Source organism: Lissotriton helveticus, chromosome 6, assembly GCF_964261635.1.
Source record: "Lissotriton helveticus chromosome 6, aLisHel1.1, whole genome shotgun sequence".
NCBI classification, from domain to species: domain Eukaryota; kingdom Metazoa; phylum Chordata; class Amphibia; order Caudata; family Salamandridae; genus Lissotriton; species Lissotriton helveticus.
In genome coordinates, this window is record NC_136067.1 from 34758096 (window position 1) to 34783563 (window position 25468).

The 25468-nt window shown below is 41.2% G+C and overlaps 1 protein-coding gene across 5 annotated transcripts in view; it reads right to left on the minus strand.

Annotated features, from left to right (window-relative positions):
• LOC144762158 (zinc finger BED domain-containing protein 5-like) overlaps nucleotides 1–25468 on the minus strand; it is a 237153-nt gene that overhangs the window by 146180 nt on the left and 65505 nt on the right. For 2 of the 5 annotated variants that reach the window (XM_078647316.1, XM_078647315.1), the window contains exons 1-2: nucleotides 11169–11269; nucleotides 6285–6380 (exon numbers count right to left, since the gene is read on the minus strand). The gene's annotated coding sequence lies outside the window, so the exon portion shown is untranslated. Of the gene's footprint in view, nucleotides 1–4261; nucleotides 4350–6284; nucleotides 6381–11168; nucleotides 11284–25468 lie in introns of those variants that run through there. The other 3 variants (XM_078647318.1, XM_078647314.1, XM_078647317.1) reach the window with 3 other exon arrangements.

The window sequence follows — 25468 nt, forward strand, 5'->3', positions numbered from 1 at the left end:
TATAATAGGAAAGGGTGTTTGGAGCATTTCATTCCCTTTTCATCAGAACCCATTATTGCAAGGCATCCTCACACCACAGTTTAGGTAGGCGGAAAGGTGGTGGTGCTATTATTTTGTAGGAATGTCATATGTCTATGCAATGTGAAGTTTGAACATTGTTTGTGTTCCATTTAGACGTATCTCAGTCACGGCTGGTGGCGAATGAGGCGGAATCTCAACAGACTTTTGTTTCCTTTGTGATGCAGGTACATATATTCTTTTAGCGAGACCATTTGAGAGTAGTCATGTATGTGAATGTGATCTAAGTATATGTTTCTGATTTACTAGCACTCTCCCCTGAGACGGAAAGCCGGGAGACAGCGTGTAACGCTTTTAAGCATTTTCTTTTTTAAACTCTTGTAATAACGTGTATTTTACCTGGCATCTGTGTAGTTTTTGGTGTGGCACATTGCAATGGTCTGGCGCTCAGCCTCACTTTCTTGTGTACCTCTCCCAGCGCAGCGCAGCAGACTACGTGCTGACGCTGCGGGAGAGACTCGCCAGATCCGCCATATTGGAGGGAGGAAAGGGTTGCGGTCCAGTTGCTGGCCGCATCCCACCCTCCTCCATACTGGATAAAAGGACACACCATTCCCGTCCGCGCAGCGGGCGGGCGCGCCAAAGGCAAGCCCGTCTGTGCCCGTCCGGGGCCGGAAGGGGCTAGGGGCCACAATCTCTGCCCAAATTGCCACAGATGCCCTGAAATCGATTAGCTATTCTAAAGAACAGTTAATAAGTCTCCGCCCTTCCACTCAGAGAGCTTGTTGTCATACGATGAACGTCGTTAGCTTACCCCTGATTTGTGATAATTGCCGGTACAACCCAGCTAACAGCACCATGGTAGAGAGTAAGTTAGAGTCTTTGAATATGCTATTGATTAACTGCCGCTCCCTGAGGAAGCACAAGCTAGATATCTATGACCTCTTACGGGATAAACAACCAGATGCACTCTTCCTAACAGAGACTTGGCTGGATGCAGAGTCCAATCCTGACATATTGGAAGCACTCCCGCAGGATCATGGGATAATAAGACTAGACCGGGTCAAACAGAGCGGAGGCGGGATTGCCATTATTCATAAACTGGATTGGTCATGCACTTTAGAGAGACAGTACTAATTAAAGAATGTGAAGCTGCTCTATTTACTATAAAATATCGCCATAACAGCGCTATTAATGGCTACTTGATCTATCGTCCGCCAGGTAGGACGTCGCTTTTTTTGGACAGCCTGACAGAAGTAATTGCCCTTCCTGCACTACGGTATAATAAGTTCCTCATTTTGGGTGACCTCAATTTTCATATTGAGGATGAAAACGATAAGGAAGCTCTAGATCTACTTGCACCTTTAAAAATGTTTAATCTTAACATTCAATCTCTGATGCCTACCCATAAAGCAGGTCATCTGTTGAACCCGATTTTTGCCAACTGGGAGGGGGTGGCGGTGCAACACCCCAGTAAGATAATTTGGTCAGACCATTTTCTGGTGGAGTTCACCATCTGTGGGGAGTACAAATTACTGCTTAGTACCAAACCAATGGTATGTAAACGTAGACAATGGGGGAAAATTAAGCAGGATAAGTTAGAGCTGGTTCTAAAAAGAAGCAGCCCCCCACTAAAAGATAATCTAGATGAAGCCTGGACAGACTATGAAAAGTGGCTCACAGGAGCTTTAGATGAAACTGCCCCGTGGACTACTAGGGCCCCAGCGAGGTGTTCAAAAACAGCTCAGTGGTTTAATACGGAGCTAAAAACATGTAAAACGGAATGCAAAAAATTGAAGCGCATTTGGCGTAACAAATATGAGGAGGTGGCTAGACTTGAACTATAAAAAAAAAAAAAAAGAGTATAAAGAGTTATCACAAACTGATTAGATCTACGAAGCGCAATTTCTTAAAGAACAGAATTGAATTGGCGGATAACTCTACCAAAGAACTCTTTGTTATTTATAAAGAACTCACCTCATTGAAAAGAACTATAGCTCCTGATTTGCACTCTACGGATATGTGTGAAGCTATTGCTGACTTTTTTGTGCAGAAAGTGGATAACATATACAAAACCTTTCCAGATGTACTGGCAGAACCCCATAGGGACACCTCTACTAGCAGTGAGAGGATTAAGAACGGGTGCCTGAATCAGTTTGTGGTGCCTAATACTATGGAGTTGCTGAATATCATACGCAGCATTAAATCTGGCTCCCCTAAGGATGTGGTTCGCCCAAACATCCTCAGGAATCATGTCGAGCTTCTGGCGACGCATATAGGCCACATGGCGAAACAATCTTTTTTAACTAGCCACATACCTCAAGACTGGAAAATAGCGCAGGTCATTCCCTTAAAAAGGAAACCCCACTTGAGTGCTGCACAGTTGGATAACTATCGACCTATATCGCTACTGCCTTTTTGTGCTAAGGTAGTGGAAAACATAGTTAACAAGCAGCTCTCCGAATATTTGGATAGCGGACTGCATCTGCACCCCCCACAGTCAGGATTTAGAGCGCACCACTCAACTGAATCGGCACTCCTCTTCTCCACTGAGCTATTGAGGAGTAGAGTTGATGAGGGGAAGACAGCCGCGCTCCTTTTATTAGATCTGAGAGCGGCATTTGATACCGTCTCCCATTCCCTGCTGCTTTCTCGTCTTAATGAGGCTGGTATCGAGGGTCTGGCTCACGAGTGGATGCGTTCATTCTTGGCAAATAGGCAATTCCAGGTCTACTGTCCTCCTTTTAAATCCGAGGTGCGTTCGCTCAGACACGGGGTGCCTCAGGGCTCAATTTTGAGCCCGACTTTGTTTAATCTTTATATGGCACCCCTGGCCAAGCTGGTTACGGCGTACGGGGTTGAGATAGTGTCATATGCTGATGACACCCAGCTGGTAGTGACACTGTCTCAGCCCCCGGACGAGGCCTCAGCCAATTTCACAGCATGCCGGAGCGGAGTAGCTGGATGGATGAACACTAATTGCCTACGCCTCAATGCGAATAAAACTGAACTTCTGGTGTTGGGGAAATCTCCATCCATTTGGTCATCGGCATGGTGGCCTGAAGAACTTGGCACCATCCCCAAACCATTAGAACAGGTTAAAAATTTGGGGGTCAGACTGGACGAGACCCTATCCTTCGAACACCACACTAGAGGGATAGCAGGGAAATGCTATGGGATTCTTAAGGTCCTACGTAAGACCCTGGACTCGCTTCCTGCGAATAGCAGGAAACCGCTAATCCATACTCTGGTGACGCCCCATCTCGATTATAGTAATGCCTTGTATCTAGGTCTGAGTAGGAAAGGATTGCATAGGCTCCAATGTGTTCAAAACGCGGCAGCGAGACTGGCTCTCAACCTCTCTAGAAGATCTTCAGGGAAACAAGCTTTAGTTCAACTCCACTGGCTCCCCATACGGGAGCGCATCATCTTTAAGAGCATGTGTATGACCCATCGCATTGCTTATGAGAGTGGTCCGTCTATCTTCAAAAGTTACTTACCAAATACCACCCCAAATGTCCTTTACGATCTCAAGGCCGTATGCTGTTTCAGGTGCCCAGAATTCAGCGGGCACGGATGGGTGGACGGTCATTCAGATATTTGGCTAGCAAACAATGGAATGACCTCCCCATTGAGCTCCGGATGGAGCCATCTAAAGGAAGCTTTAGGCGCAAATTGAAAACTTACCTCTTTCCCAAACCTTGAGATTCTCCTGACCTTTCCTACATTAGCCTTTCTTTTTTGGGGTTTTGTGCTGGTAATTAGTTTTAAAGCGCGGGGACACACTGTTCCTAGTGTAACCAGGCGCTATATAAAAGGTGTTATTATTATTATTCTGTCGTTACAGGTTACTCCCTTTCCCTGCCGCCCCTTCCCTTCCCATCCCTGTCTTTTTTCCCTCGCCTAACGGCTCAAGTACTCTGTATTCTATATATCAGAGTGTTTGTGGCGTTGGGAGGTGGACCATTGTATCTGCAACCGGATCCTGCGGAGCTGAATCTGACACTCTTTCCAACCCCGTTCCAGTAAGGTTGGGAGTCCCTCAAGGATCCTCTCTCTCCCCGACACTGTTCAACTTGTTCATGGAGCCGCTCAAAGAAATCCTAAAAGTGTCTAATGTGCAATATCATATGTACGCCGATGATACACAATTTTATCTAAAGATTAACACCTTGGAAGACATTAAACAGCTCAACTCCACACTCAAATTCAAGTTCAGTAATTTGTATAGCGCACTACTCACCCAGAGGGTCTCAAGGTGCTTGGGGAGGGTGGGTGCATTTCTTATCGAATAGCCATGTTTTTAGCTGCTTTCTAAAGGAGAGGTGGTTCTGTGTAAGGAACACCCAAACATGGTTAGCAGAAAATCATCTCAAACTGAACGCTCAAAAGACCGAATTCCTCCTTATAGCCCCCCCCCCCACTAAAATCCCTTCAATGCAAAACTTAATCCAACATCTCACTGCACTCAACGTGCAACCAACTATTGTGGACTCCGCAAAATCATTGGGAATATCTCTGGACAGCAATCTCTCCATGCAGAAACATATTAGCAATGCTACAAAGGGAGCAAACCTCCAGTTAAACATTCTAAGGAAGTTGAAGCCATTCTTGCCAGTCGACGACTTCAAACAGGCAGTACGAGCGCTAGTTATCCCACGTGTGCATTATGGTATTGTCTCTTTATGCGGCCTCCCAAAAGCAACCACGGCCCCCCTTAGAGCATCTATAAATGCTGCAGCAAGACTCATCACCGGCTCGAAAAGAAGTTCCCACATCTCCCCCGACCTAAAATCATTGAATTGGCTCCCGTTTGAAGCAAGAAGTCAGCTAAAAATTGCTTGCATGACACATAAGGCTTTACACCAAAAGGCACCCACTTATCTCGCACAAAAATTGAAAATCTCCGGTGGCTCAAGGTCCTCTAGGGGTGCAGTTAACCTTCTACTAAAACCTCAAAGATTCAACAAAAAAAAAACATATAAACGATCCTTCTCTGGGATGGCGCCCAGGATCTGGAATACTCTTCCCCCTGAAACCAGATTGAGTTCCTCTTTCGTACCTTTCAAAAAGGAGGTAAAAGCGATTCCCATGGCAAAATTTACATGACAACTCTACCCTTTCCTGAACCATTATCATTCAAGACTCATTGCTTTAGTTCTAGGAACAACTATGATCCCAGGCCTCTGTATTTTATGACTTTCTATGTGTTTTATTTTATTTATCCCATGATTGCTCGCTATATTGTGTCCTGATATTCTTTTGTTTATTCAACTCTGTTCATTGTAAAGCGCTCTGATATCCGCAAGGATCTTGTTCGCGCTCTATAAAACCTTCAAAAATAAATAAAAAAATAATAATAGAGAAAATCTGAAGCCGGCAAACCCTCAGCAGATCCAGCTACATGAGAAGCATCGAGAGAGACAGAGAGAAAAAGCTCCTGAAAAGCTTCTATATACAGTCATAGAAAAGTCGACCAGGAGCAACCACGAGAGCCAGCCTTCCTTCGCATGTGGGCCTGGGTTGTCCAGCTGAAGTAAACTTGAAATATTTTCTACGTCCGCTCCAGGGAAGTTCACTGGGACCTCGTCACAAGTCAAGCCAGCGAACCCTCATTGAATTCAGACTGGCTGGGAGCTTCAAGGGGCCCTTGAGAGAAAAAGCTCCAGAAAAGTTTCTAAGTGTGAAGGTAGAAACTGAGACCGGGACCTTCCGGGGGCTTTAGCCACTCAGGGCTCCATCGTGCCCAGCCTAAAACTTTGACTTTGCCCCGATGTATCGCGAGCAGGTATCACAATATGGTGCTATAATCTTCCAAGTGCTATATTTTATTAAATCTTTGAAAATTCATATCTCCGGTTCCCTACATTGGATTGTCATTTTGGTGTCAATTTAAAGATAAAAATATTTCCTATTGTTATAAATTGGTGTTGGATTTTTATTATATGTTTTGTCTTTATGTACTGAAATTGTGTTTTTAAATGCTTTACATACCTGTCTTTGAAGTTAAGCCTGTCTGCTCTCAGCCCCCTTACCAAGGGTTTAGCATAGGAATTATTTTCTAAGACCTATGATGGGTCCTATCATGCGTTAGTGACCTTATTGCCAGTGGCAGACCTACATTTGCCCCCATCAATAACCCACTTTCCAACAAATAGTAAATGGAAAGTTTGCTGCATTTTAGTGCAGCGGTTGCAACCAACAATAGAAAACATGAGCAACTCTGACTTAGTTCATATAAGATGGGTAAAAACCACTACACGTACCTGCTCGTACTTAAACGATGGCTGTTCTGCCTGGAGGAACAGGTTAACTGGGTTCAGCTGGTGAGATCGTTTTTTTCTCTGCAGCGTGTTTCTTCCCTACAACCAGGATTTAAAGGCAATGAGACAAATTATTAGTATTATTACTCTAGTTATCTTTTAACAATCAAAGATGATTTTTTTAATGCAGCATGCCATCTAAATAAATGATGTTCTGTTTATGCTTCAAATGGCAAATATAACTTGAAATTAATTTTACATTTATTCACAGACTCAGTAATTATTATACGTTCCTAAAGTGAAGTACAAAGAACATGATGGTTGGAATGCTTGAATTATAATTAATCTCATCCACTGGCAATCGCTTTGGCTGCATTCCAATCCATAGTTTTTTTTCCACCATGCCACCTCAGTAATAACTCAAGTAAGCACTGTCATGCAAAGTGCTGCTGCTAGTGCAGAAGCAAACCCTAGGCATGTGCTCGCGCGACATCAGCAAGTGCCAAAGCCAAGTTTTACAGCCCAATTTTAAAGCTCGGAGAGTCAGAGCTGTCGGAGCAAAGCAGCCGCCTAATAATCACAGCTACTTCCTCTATAATGTCACGTAACGAAAAATGTGGCCCTACACCCTTGCCCCCTCACCCCCCCATCCACACCCACCCCTAGCCTCACACACCCCATCCACACCCACCCCTCACCTAGCCTCACACCCCCCCATCCACACCCACCCCTCACCAAGCCTCACACACCCCCCCATCCACACCCACCCCTCACCAAGCCTCACACCCCCCCTGGAGAAGTGTGGCTCACTGGTTAGAGGCGGCAGACCCGTAAGCAGAGAACGGCCCGGGACCAGGGTTCAATTCCCGACGCGGCAGGGTCGTGGACCAGGGTCAGCGGACTCGATAATTCTCGCCTTGGTGCCTACTCTAGTCAGAAACCACACTCGGCAACTCTGGGCATCAGCTTGCCTCATCTTCACAACGGCCCCCCCAGACCGCCGGGGATGCTTGGTCGCACCTTAGAGATACCCATCAGGGACCATCTCTCAGGGTGAGCCAGGACGGGTTCCCCAGCGGTCGAAGCGTGGAGATACTCCTCCGGGAGTCGATTCCTAGCGCTATATAAACCCGCAATTAATTAAAATTAAATTAATCCACACCCACCCATCACCAAGCCTCACCCCCCCCCCCCATCCACACCCACCCCTCACCTAGCCTCACACCCCCCAACCCAGCATCACACTCGCCCCAATAGCTCAAACTTTCCTAAGGAGAGACGTATTGCATTGAAAATGCTTGTTACAAAAGCTGCAGATGTGTTGAATATGTAGCTCTAGACGGTTCTGGCGTTATGTGAATGTACATGTCAGTGTGGTGTCTTTACATATATTTAAGTGAGGACATTTTATGACTTGTATCCACACAAGCACACCTAATATAAATATTGCATAATACTACTTGATAAAGGTGCGCCTCTATTTTTTTGTGAATACCTACATCTAGTGTTTGGTTACATATGCCTGGCTAAAGAACAGATCACAGGTCGGCAGTCAATGGTTACGTTTTCTTTATTATTTGTTTGTTGGCTGGAACAATTTCTTCAATGCGGAGTCCTTCCTCTTGTTCTGCGTATTGAATCACAAAGCAAAGAGGAGGAAAGGGTTTCTCAGCCTTCCAACTCACAGTCATTTTCTGTGGTGCATTTGAAGTGAGTGCTGCAAGTCCAGAAGTTTAACTTTACTAACAGCGATCGGTGTGCTGGGTTAGAAAGTTCAGAGAAAAAAGGTATGACAGAGAGAGGCCTAGTCCTGGATACATAAATGCTGACAAGAGCGTTTTAAATCTACTTCTATTCTAGTTAGTAAAAAACCGAGGTTGAGCAGAAGATCGGCATGGCATCCATTTATAATAGTAGTATCACCAGCATTTACATTATGGCAGTACACTAAAAATGCGGGCTCCACGGAGCTAGTTAAAATAGAAATCATAATTAAGGCCTTTGGTCTCATGCCGGGGCTTTAACATTCTAGTTAGGGAATTTATGCTCGAAAACGAAACGGCTGGAACACGCACTGACTGGAATAAGCACGCACAAGTCATCCTGGAACACGCACTGACTGGAATAAGCACGCACAAGTCATCCTGGAACACGCACTGACTGGAGTAAGCACGCACAAGTCATCCTGGAACACGCACTAACTGGAGTAAGCACGCACAAGTCATCCTGGAACACGCACTGACTGGAGTAAGCACGCACAAGTCATCCTGGAACACGCACTGACTGGAATAAGCACGCACAAGTCATCCTGGAACACGCACTGACTGGAGTAAGCACGCACAAGTCATCCTGGAACACGCACTGACTGGAATAAGCACGCACAAGTCATCCTGGAACACGCACTGACTGGAATAAGCACGCACAAGTCATCCTGGAACACGCACTGACTGGAGTAAGCACGCACAAGTCATCCTGGAACACGCACTGACTGGAATAAGCACGCACAAGTCATCCTGGAACACGCACTGACTGGAATAAGCACGCACAAGTCATCCTGGAACACGCACTGACTGGAATAAGCACGCACAAGTCATCCTGGAACACGCACTGACTGGAATAAGCACGCACAAGTCATCCTGGAACACGCACTGACTGGAATAAGCACGCACAAGTCATCCTGGAACACGCACTGACTGGAATAGGCACGCACAAGTCATCCTGGAACACGCACTGACTGGAATAGGCACGCACAAGTCATCCTGGAACACGCACTGACTGGAATAAGCACGCACAAGTCATCCTGGAACACGCACTGACTGGAATAAGCACGCACAAGTCATCCTGGAACACGCACTGACTGGAGTAAGCACGCACAAGTCATCCTGGAACACGCACTGACTGGAATAAGCACGCACAAGTCATCCTGGAACACGCACTGACTGGAATAAGCACGCACATGTCATCCTGGAACACGCACTGACTGGAATAAGCACGCACAAGTCATCCTGGAACATGCACTGACTGAAATAAGCACGCACAAGTCATCCTGGAACACGCACTGACTGGAATAGGCACGCACAAGTCATCCTGGAACACGCACTGACTGGAATAAGCACGCACAAGTCATCCTGGAACACGCACTGACTGGAATAAACACGCACAAGTCATCCTGGAACACGCACTGACTGGAGTAAGCACGCACAAGTCATCCTGGAACACGCACTGACTGGAATAAGCACGCACAAGTCATCCTGGAACACGCACTGACTGGAATAAGCACGCACATGTCATCCTGGAACACGCACTGACTGGAATAAGCACGCACAAGTCATCCTGGAACACGCACTGACTGGAATAAGCACGCACATGTCATCCTGGAACACGCACTGACTGGAATAAGCACGCACAAGTCATCCTGGAACACGCACTGACTGGAATAAGCACGCACAAGTCACCCTGGAACACGCACTGACTGGAATAAGCACGCACAAGTCATCCTGGAACACGCACTGACTGGAGTAAGCACGCACAAGTCATCCTGGAACACGCACTGACTGGAATAAGCACGCACAAGTCATCCTGGAACACGCACTGACTGGAATAAGCACGCACAAGTCATCCTGGAACACGCACTGACTGGAATAAGCACGCACAAGTCATCCTGGAACACGCACTGACTGGAATAAGCACGCACAAGTCATCCTGGAACACGCACTGACTGGAATAAGCACGCACAAGTCATCCTGGAACACGCACTGACTGGAATAGGCACGCACAAGTCATCCTGGAACACGCACTGACTGGAATAGGCACGCACAAGTCATCCTGGAACACGCACTGACTGGAATAAGCACGCACAAGTCATCCTGGAACACGCACTGACTGGAATAAGCACGCACAAGTCATCCTGGAACACGCACTGACTGGAGTAAGCACGCACAAGTCATCCTGGAACACGCACTGACTGGAATAAGCACGCACAAGTCATCCTGGAACACGCACTGACTGGAATAAGCACGCACATGTCATCCTGGAACACGCACTGACTGGAATAAGCACGCACAAGTCATCCTGGAACATGCACTGACTGAAATAAGCACGCATAAGCACGCACAAGTCATCCTGGAACACGCACTGACTGGAATAAACACGCACAAGTCATCCTGGAACACGCACTGACTGGAGTAAGCACGCACAAGTCATCCTGGAACACGCACTGACTGGAATAAGCACGCACAAGTCATCCTGGAACACGCACTGACTGGAATAAGCACGCACATGTCATCCTGGAACACGCACTGACTGGAATAAGCACGCACAAGTCATCCTGGAACACGCACTGACTGGAATAAGCACGCACATGTCATCCTGGAACACGCACTGACTGGAATAAGCACGCACAAGTCATCCTTATGCCGCAGTTTCTATCCTCAAGAATCGCAACAAATTACAATCTCTCTGCGCCCTGTGATAGTTCCCATGTCGCTGCTAAGGACGGATCTAACCCCCTTTCCTGATCGAGAACACCCTGCCCGATAGTCTTTTCTATTCATGATTATAGGGTTCTCGCGTCGATCAGGGTACGGTGCATGCTGGGAGTTGCAGTCCTGTTTATTAGCCCATTATAAATCCGGCCTGTAAATCTTAGAATAATAAAATGAAATACTAAATACTAAACTGACTTGGCTACTAGCTCACTGTGAAGTGTGAGAGTCGGCTGGGGTATGCTACTCTGCATTACAAGGCTGTGTTTCTTGACATAACAAAGGACGGCGGGAGAGAAACAATGAGGACAACAGGACCCCAGACCCCTCGATGCATCAACTTCCTACGGGGTTTCTAGGCGGCTAAGGAGGGTGTGAGGGCCGGAAATAGGGTAAAGCTTACCTGTCTGAGCAGCAACGACGCCCGGTGATCCCTGCGAGGGTGCAGAGCGCGAGAGTCCCTGTGCGCCCGAAGAAACCAGATAGTATCTGCGTGTGTTGGTGCGCAGATCGTCACTTCCGGGTCCGGGGCACGCAAGACTTCCGTTTCCGGTATGATGTTATTGCGTGTGTGTACGCACGGCCATTGGGTCTCCTCAGGTGTAATGCGCAACAAACGCCTCCGTGTGCGCATGCGCACAGATACATTTACCGGCCCTGTCCTGCTGGAGCATATGTAACCTTCTCGTTCCGGAGCATCGGGGCAGAGTCAGCACAAGTGCCTTCTGCCAAGGTTTGACAACTGAACTGCACAGCACGTTTCTTTAGTGCCATGGTAGCTCAGACGTACAGATGTTTCCACACACAAGATGTTTGCTGAATGTACAGTCTTTATGAAATCACGAACAATTATTAATTGAAAGAAAGGAAGTGAAAAGCGATACCCTGCCTCACACGTGATAAGATCCAATTCAGATAGTCAGTAGACTTTGTTTTATATAAATAATTAAAACCTTTACCATATGGAAATAAAATTATATATAAATAATTAAAACCATTACAATATGGAAATAAAAAGTGCTCATTTATCGCGAAGGGGTTAAAAAAAAGGTTAATTAAAACCAATGCAAAGAGACAGATTAAATAAAATAATGTAAAAAATGCGCCCTTTTTTTGACATTAGTAAAAAAAGCGTTTGCAAATAAAAAGCCAATACACTGGTTGCTAGGGCCGTTTGAGCCTAATGTCTTCTTGTTCTTTGGCTGTTCTATCTGAAAAACCGTTAAGAAGTAGGAGACACCAGATGCAGGTAAGTGAACTCTTTATTTATAATCTCCAAAGTTCCACCAACAGACAGCTTCAGCTCAGATAACCTCTGCGTTCTCCTCTCAACCCTCAGCTCAACATTCTCAGGCAGCCTCACGGCCAACAGTAGGGCAGTACTGATGGAGCGAGATAGAAAACAAAATTTTGTTTAAACTCGCAAAGTCACATTTCCATAACATGAATAATAATATTAATGATTTGTGATGTAATTTACTAATTCAATCTAGATTAAACTTTACACATGGGGGGACTAACATATGTGCTCATAAACGTGCATAAGTGTTGCATCTTTTTGTTCGTGCAAAATAATAAAATAATTTATTGTTTTCGTTTTTGTCATTACTAACTGCAGCAAACCTAAAAGAGACATGTGCTTATTTTGCTTTTCCTTGTCTATGTGATGTCATTTCTACTATTCTAGGTGCACATAAGTTTCATGGATTCATGAAGATTGGTAGATATAAACGCTGCTTTATTTGTTTGCATTTGCTAGGTAACATTAGACTAATCGGGAGGGTTAATTATTTAGTAAACCTAGGGTGGATACAGAATCAACATTATTTCTTACATTAATACTTTTCTTGTGTTTGTTTATTACTAGAAAGCATAAGTTGCCTGCTTTTGGGCCTAGTTTGCTCGAGTTTGCTAAAGCTGAATTTTACTTCTGCACAAGTCACGAGATGCCCATTCTGAAAAAGTGATAGTCAAAGCTGCATTCATTAAGCAAATCTGACGTGCTGTCACCATTTCGTCGGACGTGGCCAAGGTCGGAAATACGTGATAAAAGACAATTTTGTCAGCTCTAACTTCTGCACAAGTCACGAGATGCCCATTCTGAAAAAGTGATCGTCAAAGCTGCATTCATTAAGCAAATCTGACGTGCTGTCACCATTTTGTCGGACGTGGCCAAGGTCGGAAATACGTGATAAAAGACAATTTTGTCAGCTCTAACTTTTCTATAGGCCGCTGGATCAATTATCTGGTAGCAGAAATTGATGGTTGCTAAGGGTAACCAAGGTAATATGTTGGTTGCTAAGGGTTACTAAAGTGTTATGGTATGGAAATAGGATCGATGTTTTAACACATGTTGAGTTTGTTTTTCGTGCTATCTGTAAGCTATACCGGTATAGATTGTGTGGCGAGAAATTAGTCACGCAAGCCATCTGTTCTGTTTGCAGTGATATCGCCGAGTATCACAAGTGGTATCGCCGTGTACCATAGTGTTGTCGCCGTGCAGCACAGTGTTAGGGCTAGGTGTGAATCTTGTAAAGTAAGGGTTTTCTAAGAAATTAGAGCAGCATGAGAATAGGGACAAAGCGCCTTCCATAAAACTCACTGTGATAAAAGTATTAGTTATATCCGAGCTTGAGTGAAGGGCAGAGTAACGTCGGTGCATGATTATCTATAAACAGGTTAGAGTCCTGTAAGGGTACATGTTTTATATCTATAAACAGGTTAGAGTCCTGTACGGATAACGTCGTTATTTTGCTAACGGTGCATGATTTCTTTAAACAGGTGAGAGTCCTGTACGGATTTCATGTATGTTTGAAATTAGGGAATTTTCCGTGTGAAAGTGCGAGTTTGATTTGTAATTTATGTTCAAGTGGAACTCTTAGAACTGTCACTTCGCGGTGCGTTCAGAGGAAAACGAGTTCATAATTTTACGTGTTAGAAGGGTGGGGTAAGAGTTACTCTACTGACAATTGAAAATTATCCTTAGTGTGAATAGCGCCGACTATTCCGAAGTGTGGATACTTGAATGTACGTAAACTATCCTAAATAGTGAAACAAACAGATGAGTCCTTATTGTCATTGTTTAAGAATTAATTTACACTGAAAAGTGTTCTTAAAATGGCGCTGTGAAAAGATTCTGTGAAGGAGGGGTAAGCGCTAGGAGTGAGAAGCGAGAAACCGCAGCTGCTGTGTACGTCACAGAGCCGCGCTGGGATTGGGTAACATACGTCACAGACTGTACTCTGATTGGCTCTTGAGTCTCTGACGACCTGTAAGCTGATTGGTCCTTCAGAAAAACTCCATTTTTATTCGTTGAGCAGAAAAGTGACGTAGCTCAACTGTCATTGGCTTGTTGGTGTGTTTCGCGCACGGATTGGTTGCTTTGCGGAACATCCCGGAAATATTTTACGAACGATTTTGCGAATTAAATTTAACTTTTAAAAATGAGTTATCATTTTAAACATGTTGAGAAAAAGCCAACATTATTTCAGAAGTTTAAAAATTTATTTTCACCTGACAAGAAAATCGAAACGCGAGGTGGTAAATTACTTCATAAGTATAAAACGCCTGCAGCGTATATGGAAGGTGAATATGGATATCATACTGTTTTATGGTTTGATAGCTGGAAACGCTATACTAAAAACGACGGAGTTTTAACTTGGCCTGATGATGGTTCATTTAATGTAAAAGTCTTGAGGAATTTACGAGAGAAAATGAATGCTCTTATTCCAAAACCGAGACCAACTCAATTTGAAGCTTTAGTTGAGTGGGAAGATGAGATGTATCAGTTACAAAGAGAAGCTAGTGGAATTAAAAGACCTTCTAAATCTCCAGCTTGGAGAAGAGAAACTCATGAAGACAGGTTGCGAATGTGGAGGCAGGGAAACATGAGTGAAGGATTGTATTTAATACAGGAAATGGTTATGGGTACTCCTACTGGGAAATCTATAGAAAGTGAATCTGAAGATGCAGTTATGGAAGAAATATACACCACAGCTAGAAAGAATCAGCCTTTGAGACCTCCTAGATCATGGTCTACTCCGGTGGTTTCTACTGAAACTTCACCGAGTGCACCTCCAATTAATGAAACTCCAAAACTTTATCCAAATAATTGTGAAATTATTGAAACTCCAAGAAGACCAGAATTTGATAATGCTCGAAATGAAGGTAGACATTTTGCAATGACTCCAAGAGCAAGGGAAGCTCCAAAAGACTATGCAAGAGAGACAAGAAATGTTGAGGCTGTTGATTCTGCTGAATATTTAAAATCTAAGGAAGAATTAATTAGAAGAATGACAAAAAGCATGGAAGCTGTGACAGTTCCAGTAACAATTGGTCCTGTTCAGCCTGTATTTGACCAAAGAGAATCAAACAAAACAGGATTAACTATTCCTTTAAATGCAGAAATTCAAAAGGCTGATGAAAAATTTTACTCAGACATATCTGAAATAAACTCTTCGAGATCGAGAATGCCAGATTTAACCTTTAATGAGGATTTATCTCCAAAAACACCAATGGGTGCTATCTCAGATGTAGGGAGTCCTGAAGTTAGGATGACTACTCCGAAACTTGATGTAGCTAAATTAAAAGCAAATATCGAAGAATTAATAATTGGAACAATTGGTCCAGATAGTTTGAATTATTATCGAGATGATGAACTACTGTTCATTTGTAAAAGTATTCAGTGGAAAACTAAAAATAAATATGATCAACTAGAGGATCTAGCAGCTGAACTTGAAATCGATGTGAGTAAACAAAAGAATTTTGCAAAACATTACAGACTAGACTTTTCAGAAAGTGACATTGAGAGTTTGAACTCAATGGGAAGAATACTGCATATAAAAGATTTGATTGTTTACATCAAAAAGCTGGGAGAACTCAATAAATGGAGAGTAAAATGGACGAAAAAGAAGGAAGATGAAAGATTGGAAAAATTGTCAAAACAATTTCCAATGAGAGAGATTGCAGGTGGAGGATATGTTCATGTCCCTTGGTCAAGACAGGACATACTGCTATTCACAAATGACTTTCCAAAATTGAGGGAGAAACCAGTGGAGTGGTATAGACAAGTGGATAGGTTTATCAAAGTGTCAAAAGTTCTGTGGATTGATTTAGATGGATTTTTCGACATTGTCGTACCATCAGATCTTTGGACAGAATGTAAAATATCAATAAGTTGGCCAAAAACAGAACCTGAGCGTATTAAAGAAACAGGTGCTCCAAATCCTCTTGTAATGGATTTTTACGAAAAAGTAATCGTTTGGATGAAAAACAAAATTCCACCCAAAGAGGTTGATTGGGTTAAAATAGAAAGGACAAATCAGGAAACAAAAGAATCAGTTCAATCCTTTTATGAGAGGTTACTGTTAATTTTTAAACAATACAGTGGCTATGAAAAATTGGATGAAAAGGATATGAGTCATTTCATCTATAGATTCGTTTATGGACTAAAACCTGAAATTGCAGATATGATCAGGAATAGCATTGTAGGATGGCAATCACTTTCTGTGGATGATATTCTGAGAAAAGCTAAATATTGTAGTGATGAGTTAGAGGTGAGACAAAAGAAGCTCAAGGAAAAAGCCATGTGGGCTCAGGTAAAGGTGGCTGAGCAACAAATTGCCAGCATGGGTAATAAGAACACAAATTTTGTTCAAACTGGAAATACGAACCAAATACAAGGAAAGCTTAAAGGTAATATTTTTCCAAGAAAATTTAGCCCAAAGATTGAGGAGTTGAAACAAAGATTACCTTGTTTTAATTGTGGCGAAATTGGACATTGGAGAGACGAATGTCCTAAACCTCCTAGAAACTTAAAGAATCCCTTATTAAATCCACAGATTTAGAATGGTGTTGACCTGCAGCAACAGCTACAGATGCAACAGGGGCTAAACGAGTTAAACATTCAGCGACAGCAACAGCAACAGGTGAATAACTGTCAGGATCAATTGCCACAACCACCATTTCCGAATTGTGGGGGAGTTCAAAAATATAATCCAAACGTGGGATTTCAGGGAAATGAACAGGTAATAAAACCGCAAAAACAGCAAAAGCAACAAAGGGTGCAAATGCAAAATGCTTCACAACAATTTTTGTTAACAGAAAGCCAAGACAGCGATTCTGATGATTATTGCTGACGGTGCCCGAGAGAGGAGGAAGAGTGTGTTGTTGGAGCCACTCTTGAGGTTGACCAGTCCGGTCCATTTGTAAACGGGAAAGTTAACGATGTAGACATCACTTTTCTAGTGGACACTGGTGCTACCCGTTCTACTGTTAGATCAGTGGAAATTGAAAACCTACCTCTCTCTGGGGATACCATCCAAGTTGTTGGAGTAAGCAATCAACAAATTAAAACTGATTTAACTGATCCAGTTCCAGTTGAAATTGGAAATTATAGAGATAAACACAGATTTGTGGTTTGTAATAGTAGTCCAGTAAATTTACTAGGCAGAGACATTCTGTGTAAAATGAATTGCAGAATATATTGTTCTCCTGATGGAGTTGAGTTACAAACAATGGAGGAAGATGGTTTGTACAGAATGACAATGATGATGACAGAAGCAGAAGAAGCAAAATTGTTTCCTGCATTTGAAAAGAAAGATTTGCCTGAAGAGCTAAAGGAAACAGTGAAATCTGATATATGGGATTTTACTGGGAATGACATGGGTCTAATGAAAAACGTAGATCCAGTAAAAATTACATTGAAACAGGGAATAGAATTTCCTAATATTCCACAGTATAAAATGAAAGCAGAAACAATAGAAGGTATTACACCTATAATTGAAAAATTAATCAAACAAGGTGTATTAAAAGAAATGGAGAGTAGTCCTTGTAATTCACCAATTATGGGAGTTAAAAAGTCAAATGGAACATTTAGGATCGTACAAGATTTGAGAAAGGTTAATCAAATCGTTGTTCCATGTTGTCCTGTGGTTCCAAATCCAGCAGTAATTCTGTACCAGATTCCACATGATGCTGAATGGTACACTGTCATTGATCTTTGTAATGCATTCTTTACTGTTCCTTTACATCCAGACAGTTATGAAATCTTTGCTTTCAGATTCCAAGGTAAGACCCTCGGATGGTCTAGAATCCCACAGGGCTATACAGAAAGTCCTTCAATCTTTAATGAGTTGTTAAAAAGATCTTTGGAAAACTTGGACTTACCAGGTAGGTCTACGTTGGTGCAGTATATTGACGATTTGTTGATAGCTGCAAAGACAAGAGAAAATTGTGTGACAGACACAATAATACTGTTAAATCGCCTTGCAGAAGAGGGACATAAAGTGTCTCCAGAAAAATTACAGTTTTGCAAGCAAGAAGTAAAATATCTTGGTCACAGAATTGCAAAGGGAAAAAGACAAGTGACAATTGAGAGAATTAAAATGATTCAAGCAATGCAACCTCCAAGAACACAGAGACAGGTCAGAATGTTCTTGGGAATGGTTGGTTACTGTCGACAATGGATAAGTGGATTTTCAGTAATTGCAAAACCACTACAGAGACTGACAAAGTCTGATGTAAAAGATCCGATTATTCTCAACGAAGTTGAGATGGAATCTTTTGAGAATTTGAAAAAGAGCTTATGCCAAGCTCCTGCTTTAGGTATGCCAAATTATGAGAAGGATTTTGAACTATACTGTAGTGAGAGAGAAGGATGTGCATTGTCTGTATTGATTCAGAGACATGGAAATTTAAAGAAACCTATTGCATACTTCTCTGCAGTACTTGATCCCATTGCAAAAGCATTACCAGGTTGCTTGAAAGCAGTTGCAGCTACAAGTGTTAGTCTTGAACAGAGTGAAGGAATCATTATGGGATTTCCTGTGAAAGTTTTTGTGCCTCATTCAGTTGAAATATTGCTGACAAGAGGTAAAACTCAGCATTTGACAAGCAGCAGATTGACAAAGTATGAGAAAATCATACTAGGAGCAGATAATATTTCGATTTCAAGATGTTTGAATCTGAATCCTTCTACATTACTGCCTGATTCTGAAATCATTGACGACATCGAAACAGAACATGAATGTTTAGATGTTATGGAATTCTGCACGAAACCAAGACATGATATCAAAGATAGACCTTTATCTGAATCAGATTTTGTCTACTTTGTAGATGGCTCATGTTTGAGATCTGAAGGAGGTGTCTTGAAAGCCTCATATTCAGTCTGCACAGTTGCAGATGTGGAAGAAGCATCATGTCTTGAAGGAGTTCGATCAGCACAAGTGGCTGAATTGATTGCTTTAATTCGTGCATGTGAAATATCTAAAGATATAAGAGTTACCATCATTACTGATAGTCAGTACGGATATGGAGTTGTACATGATTATGGACAACTCTGGTCTCAGAGAGGCTATATGACATCAGCAGGATCTCCGATTAAAAATGCAGTTTTCATAAGGAGATTAATTGAAGCAATACAATTGCCGAAAGAAATCGCAATTGTCAAGTGTGCAGCGCACACTAAAGGAGTTGATTATATCTCAAAAGGCAATGCATTTGCAGATGAAACGGCAAAATTCTGTGCAAGAAAAGGTTATTCATACAATCGGGAAAGGAGTAAAGAAACTGATTCAAATTCATTAATGCTAACAACAGTTGTAGAAACATGGAATGAGATTAGAGACTTACAAAATGAAGCAGATGATGAGGAAAAAGATCAGTGGTTAAGATCAGATTGTAGACCACGTGATGAAGATGGAGTGTGGGTTTACAAAGATGGCAGAGTAGTCTTACCAAATTGCTTAATTGCTGATATGGCCAGATTATATCATGGTCCGGCGCATCTTGGAAGAGATTCTATGATCAGACTTTTCCGAGAAACTTGGTTCAATACTAAATTCAGAACAATTGCAGAATCTTTTTGTCAAAGGTGTTTATCATGCCAACAAATGAATCCAAACAGAAAATCATTGGTAGGGACAGGAATAATTGGTCGAGAGGGTGGTCCTTTTACCAGGTTACAGATGGATTTCATTGAAATGCCCTTACACAATTGCTTAAAATATGTTCTTGTGATTGTTTGTTTATTTTCAAGATGGGTAGAAGCATTTCCTACACGACATTGTGATTCAATTACAGTAGCAAAACTACTGCTCAGAGAAATTATCCCAAGGTACGGTTTTCCAGTCACTATTGAGAGTGATGGAGGAAGCCATTTTGATAACAAACTGATGAAGTTAATTTGTGAAGCTTTGAGCATTGAGCAGAAAATACACTGTGCATACAGACCAGAGGCATCTGGGGTAGTTGAACAGATAAATGGAACAATTAAAAATAGAATTGGAAACATGTGTCTTGAAACAGGTGTAAAGTGGACAGATGCTCTTCCACTTGTTTTGATGTCATTAAGAAGTACACCAGATAAAAAGACAGGTTTGAGCCCTCATGAAATTTTAATGGGAAGAGTTATGAGGCAAGCCTTTGTACCAGTAGGTAAAATGTTGAGCATAAATGACAGTGCTATTTTGGATTACTGTAAAAGGTTATCTGATATAGTGACTTATGTATCTAATCAGGTGGGAACTGAAGCACAATCAAATGAAAGTTTTGACACATGACCTGAGGCCTGGTGATTGGGTCAGAACGAATGTACATCGGAGAAGAAATTGTCTAGCTCCTAGATGGCAGAAGCCTAGGCAAATACTTTTGATCACTACTAATGCTGTAAAATGCAAAGGATTGAAACGTTGGATTCATCCTAGTCATACTATTCCAGTACCAACTCCTGAGAGTTCTGATGTTGAAAGTGATACTACAGATGATTCTGATTCTGAAGCAGAAGGTGAAATAAATCCAGATTCTGAAGATCGACAGGAAGGTCGACATCTGGAACCTGTGCCTGTGAATGGTAATTTGACAAGAAAAGACTTGGAAATTATCGAAATAGATTCTGAAGGTGAAGAGAATCTGTTAAAAGGAAAGATAACTGAGGATTCAGTTGTTTCTATTAAAGACAGAGAAGCGAAACAAAAAGAAGTTTCAAACCAGGAGAGTATCGAAAAGCAGAAAACAAGCTCTGAAGTAAGGAACAGAAATCCAAAGTCTGGGAAGTTGGAGGTAATTGAAGAAGAAGAAGAAGACGAATTACCAAGTACCAGTATTGGAAAACAGAAAAGTGTTCCTGAAGGAGTAAAACTGCCGAATAGAGAAGTTCCTGAGTCAATTGAAATTTCAGACTACGAAACTGAAGAAAGTGACGTGGATGGTGAAAGTGAAAACAGAAAGAAAAGGGCTTGGAAGTCAGAATCAAATGCTTCCGAACCAAAGAAGAAATACGTGAGAAAAGCAGACTACTGGCCTGGTGGAAGACTGAGAGTGAGGTTGATCAAGAAACCTAAAGAGCAAGTTGAAGAAATCAGTAGTCAAAAGAGTCCTGGAAAGGAAGTGGGAATTGGAAGAAAAATTGAAGTGTTGTCGAGAAAAGGAAAAAGAATAGTGAGACCAAACCAAAAATACAAGTCTCCTGAGTGGACTTATTTAGTAATTCCACCTGTTATTGACATTTATGGTAGTAGTGAAGAAGAAAACGAAATAGAGGAAATTAGTGACAATGATTGAAGTACAGAAATTTTAATTTGGCAAAAGGCTGAAGAAATTTTGTTAGCTGACATAAGGTCGAAGAAAAACTGTTTAGTTGAAGAAAACTTATGTATGACATAAGGTCGAAGAAATCTTGTTTAGGGTTCTAAAAATAAAATTATTTTAAAAGGGGGGTAAAAATAAAATAGAGTTCTTAGAAATTTTAAAATAAATTTTGTTTTTAATTTTGAGGCAATACTAACCAAAAATGCCTTATGTTAAGGAGAGCACTTCAAAGTGTTCTGTTTTTAAGAGATGCTGTAAGATGACTCTGGTGTGTCTGCTCATTTTAATTCTGCTCTGGTTAGTTTTAGCTGTGATCATCCCATTAGAGATGAATAGAGAATTACACAAAGTTAACATGACAAGCAAAGCTTTGGTTAGTCAAACTAAACATAGTGCATCTGCAAAAGTTATTGATCATCAACCTAACATTCATCAAGATAAATCTATTAGTGATTTTTCAAGTAATACATTCACAAAGCTTTTGAGTGAATATGTCAAGGTAATGGATGCAAAAGACTGCTATGTCTGCGTCAAGTTACCTATTTCTGTTTCTGAGGGAGTGACATATAATATGCTTCCTCTCACATATGGTGTAACATGTAGTGTGTTAACTAGCTTATTTTATCAAACTGGACGCTTAGAATATTACTATTCAGATTTTGACGAGATTTTTGCGAATATAAAGATTGAGGGTGCTTTAAATAAGCACAAGAAAGCCAAACAAATGAGAGAATTTTTCCTTGTTACTAATGAACTCACTTATGAGTATGCTTACAAGAATAATCTAACCTGCAAATTGAGTGCTGAGGGAAAGAAATTTTTGAATATGGTTGAGGAGAGAAGAGCAATTTACAAAAGAAATGAATTAGTCAAGCAGACTAAGTCAAAATTTTGGCAAAAAGAGGATGAGAAGTTAAATGGCAAAATGCTTGAAAATGTTGCAATACACATAGACAAACCAGTTAGTGGAAAGCTTTGCATTAGAAGAGATAATACACTTTTTGATAATTATTTTGTAGGTGCAAGTAACTGTGAAGATACTTATCAGATTTTGGGAGGTTGGGGATTCAAAGGTGGAAAAGATCCAATCTTCCCTGGGATTTATTTTGTTTGTGGTGACAAAGCCTACTACAACCTTCCAGACCATTGGTATGGAACTTGTTATGTGGGAATTGTTTTTCCTAAAGTGTTTCATGTTGACAGAGATTCAGAAGGATTGTTTAAAATTCATAATTATGTAAATAGAGTCAAAAGAGAAACTTTTACAGAAGTTCTGGGAGATATTTTCCAAGCAGTAATACCTTTCGTTGGTATAACCCTAAATGCAGGGAGAATTAGAAAATTGTCCACAATTGTTGACAGATTGTCAACAGACACAGCTGATGGATTCCAATTAGTGAATGTTGAGGTAATTGCAATCAGATCTATGGTGATTCAAGATCGCCTTGCTTTAGACATACTCCTAGCAAAGGAGGGAGGAGTCTGTGGCATTTTACATGTACAACATTGTTGCACATATATACCTGATGAAAGTAAGAATATAGAGATGTATATTAAAAACATTACACAAATGCATTCAGAGATAATTCCTTTAGAAGAAGATGATTTTACAGGGAAACTTTCAAAAAGATTCCAAGCAATTAAAAATTGGTTTCGTGATATTGGTAGTTCAATTCTTGGCAAGATTTTGGCACCTTTGATTATAATAGTGTTCATTTTTATTTTGACAAAAATAGGTTGTTTGTTGCATAAGAGAAAGAAACAGTTGAGAGAAAAGAAAAGAATCTATAAACTTAGAAAAGAAGAAGAAAGGGAGATTGAATTACAGGAGTTACATAGAGAGCGTTATGCTAATTCCAAAGATTTTGCAGAAACAGATTTCTAGGATTACTGACACAATTGAATTTGAATCATTTTCTCGGAAAATTAAATTACCAAATTTTGGGTATTGGTGTGGTGATTTGTTAATCACCAGATGAGGGAGTTGATGGAGCGAGATAGAAAACAAAATTTTGTTTAAACTCGCAAAGTCACATTTCCATAACATGAATAATAATATTAATGATTTGTGATGTAATTTACTAATTCAATCTAGATTAAACTTTACACATGGGGGGACTAACATATGTGCTCATAAACGTGCATAAGTGTTGCATCTTTTTGTTCGTGCAAAATAATAAAATAATTTATTGTTTTCGTTTTTGTCATTACTAACTGCAGCAAACCTAAAAGAGACATGTGCTTATTTTGCTTTTCCTTGTCTATGTGATGTCATTTCTACTATTCTAGGTGCACATAAGTTTCATGGATTCATGAAGATTGGTAGATATAAACGCTGCTTTATTTGTTTGCATTTGCTAGGTAACATTAGACTAATCGGGAGGGTTAATTATTTAGTAAACCTAGGGTGGATACAGAATCAACATTATTTCTTACATTAATACTTTTCTTGTGTTTGTTTATTACTAGAAAGCATAAGTTGCCTGCTTTTGGGCCTAGTTTGCTCGAGTTTGCTAAAGCTGAATTTTACTTCTGCACAAGTCACGAGATGCCCATTCTGAAAAAGTGATCGTCAAAGCTGCATTCATTAAGCAAATCTGACGTGCTGTCACCATTTCGTCGGACGTGGCCAAGGTCGGAAATACGTGATAAAAGACAATTTTGTCAGCTCTAACTTGGCACCCGCGGAAGCGAAATGAACACTGTGAGAACATTATTTTACAATTGTTGCAAACCAAGGAAGCTCCTGGTTGCATTCGGAAAAGACAATGGTCTTTAAGAAATGTGACCTAATGGAAGTTTTGAAATGTGGGTGACATGTCACTTGTCACTCTCAACCAATGGGACTTCGTGGATTTATGAAAACTTTCCTTCGCTTAGTTTAGCTAGCATAGAAAGGTATAAAAAGTCATGCCCTTAGGGATGGGCTGGCTGCTGCTTTCTGACTTTCCGATGAGGGTGAAGTGCTGCTGGACTTTGCGTGGAGCACGTAAGAATCCTCAAAGAACTTTACTTTATTTTCCATTTATTTAGCTTAGCTAGGGACTTAGGCTTTAGAAATGCTAAACATTTAAAACCTTACTTAAACTTTGAATTTCTTACTTAAACTGTGTTTTTCTCATGAAACTTTTTAAACATGCTTACTTTAATGCTAATAAAATTGCATTTATAAAACTACATTTTGAAATACCATAATTTAGTAAATAAAATCTTACTTTTGACAAACAAGCTGGTCTTGATTATTCAGAAGTGCAGGTTACCATTAGCTAGATCACATTGTAAATGGTGGTCGTTTAAAATTCTAGGATTTGTTATAATGACAATATTCTTTCCACAGATGTATATAATTGTATATATTTTGTAAATAAGGTGTACATAGGTTTAATCTGACCACCTGATTCAGTAGGCCCAAATATGTCATGTTTATAAATGGGTCCATAAGTTAGTGTAGAATTTTGTTTTAGGTTATGAAGTTGGGTAGCGTTGTTTATGATATATTTTCTATAGGCCGCTGGATCAGTACCAAGAAGGGAAATGGAAGAGGGGTGAGAGAGGGACAAGGAATACAAGGGAATGTCCTATTGACTTGAGAGATAAACTAACAATAATAAATGAACAAGCATTTGCAATGCATCAGTCTCGCCTTAGGGACCATATATGTGTTTAGCATAGCTGGTTTCAGATTCCTATGTGTGACATTTTCATAATTTCAGTGTAATTATGAGTGACATTTCATTGACTATGAGTGACACTTTCTCACAAGCGAAACCAAGCAATGACGATGAGGGACACATATAAATATCAGAAATTACACCCATTGGAGCAACAATAAACTACAGGAAGATATTAAAACTGCTGCAAAGCACCAGAAATGTTCTCTCTGTCCATGTGGGACCCGGCCCAACAGGAAGGATGTTTGAGGGCCCAACATGAACAAGTTACACACAGAGGCATCTCAGCTGGGTAAGTGCCACACTCTTTGCTGATTTGGCCTCAGACAGGCTGCCGAGCACCATTGTGCAATATCCAGTCACAGGCTGAGGCCGGCGCAGTAATCTCCCATACAACATAGTGGACAGCTTATGATTGAGAAATAAACCGCAAACGTAAAGGAGG